The sequence below is a fragment of the Geospiza fortis genome, unplaced genomic scaffold (genome assembly GCF_000277835.1).
Source record: "Geospiza fortis unplaced genomic scaffold, GeoFor_1.0 scaffold538, whole genome shotgun sequence".
NCBI lineage: Eukaryota > Metazoa > Chordata > Aves > Passeriformes > Thraupidae > Geospiza > Geospiza fortis.
The window spans coordinates 2808047-2809512 of NW_005054368.1; the positions used below are offsets into that span (position 1 = coordinate 2808047).

At 58.3% G+C, this 1466-nt stretch overlaps 1 protein-coding gene and 1 non-coding gene across 2 annotated transcripts in view; both read left to right on the forward strand.

Annotated features, from left to right (window-relative positions):
* The window catches only part of TEX14 (testis expressed 14, intercellular bridge forming factor), a 32727-nt gene that overhangs the window by 871 nt on the left and 30390 nt on the right, over positions 1–1466 (forward strand). The gene's annotated exons all lie outside the window — the stretch shown is intronic.
* LOC115948269 lies at positions 19–232 on the forward strand. Its single transcript, XR_004082104.1, has one exon. It is a non-coding gene; the product is annotated as a small nucleolar RNA U3 (small nucleolar RNA).

Below are 1466 nucleotides of genomic sequence, written 5' to 3' on the forward strand. Positions count from 1 at the left end.
GGCGGGGAGAGTTGCGTTAAGACTATACTTTCAGGGATCATTTCTGTAGTTGGTCACTAGAGGAGAGTGATCTTCCCTGATCGGCGTCACAAGCCACGAGGAGGAGCGAGGTGTTCTCTCCTGAGCGCGAAGCGGGCGGGCGGTGCTGCTTGGGCAGGGGCCGCTCGCCATTGATGACCGTTCCCGGCCCTCTTGGTGGGGCTCGGGAGGGAGAGAACACGGGCTGAGTGGTTTGTGGCCCTTTTTTTTTTGTTGTGGTTAAAAAACAGACTTTGTATGCAAAGGAGCTTAGGCTCACCTGCCTGGTGCCTCCTGAATCCTGACCCCAAGTGTCACAAGCACATGTACTATAAGTCCCTCCAGGGATGGCGAGTCATCCACTACCCCGGGGAGCTGTGCCAGTGCTTGAGAACCCTTGCAGTGAATAAATACTTCCCAATATCAAACCAAAACCTGCCCTGGTGCGCCCTGAGGCCGTTTCCTCTCACCCTGTCACTTGTTCCGTGCAGGAGGGACAGACCCCAGGTGCCTACATCCTCCTTGCAGGCCGGGGCAGGGAGGGTGACAGTCCCCCCTGAGGCTCCTTTGCTCTATCCAATTCTTTCTTTAACCACAATAAAAAAGGGCCACAAATCACTCAGCCCGTGTTCTCTCCCTGCCGAGCCCTGAGGGGATGGGGAGGGGGCTCAGCCGGGAGAAAAGTGGGATGAACAATCCTTGTCTAGGGGCATTTCCACCTCTCGTACATAACCCGCAGCCAGGCTCTCGCTGCAGGGACCCGCAGTGGGCGATCCCCAGGGAAGGCCCAGCAGCCACACGGATTTAGGTTTTATGAGAGTATTCAGACCAATGGGATTTTTGACCCATCTCTTAGTGCAGGGCAAGGGGACTTTCTTCTTTAAAGTGCTGCCTCTCATGAACGGGATGATCAGAGAGTGAGACGGGACTAAGGAGAACTGTTCAGGATTTGCCTTTCATCACTTGTGGAAGTCCGTGTCGGTCAGGCTATAAATTCTGATGGGGTTTAGGGAGAAACTGCTCAATGTTGTGCTCTGTATACCGTCGGTCCGTGGTGCTCAGGCTGAGCCCAGAGATGTAAAGGCCGGAGTTTGTTCTTTCTGGTCCGTGAATGCCACGCTGACAGCATCGGGAGAGGCTGGGAGCCCACGCAGCGCCCCGGCGGCAACCGTGCCGCGCTGCTGCTGTCGGTACCGGGACTGTTCTCCTCTGCGGATCCGGGGGAGAGGTTCCTTGTGTCCTGTCGCGACAGCTGTGACAGCTGTGACAGCCCGATTTTCCACGGCGACGTCACTTCTGGTTCGGGAGTGGGGGGGAGCGGAAAGGCGGAGCCGCGCCGGCGCCAGGCTTCGGGCGCGCCTCTGATTGGCCAGCGGTGGCAGAACATGCAGATCAGGGGGGCGTGTCCTCATCGCCGCCACGCGCGGCCGTTCCGCGGGGCCGCGGGC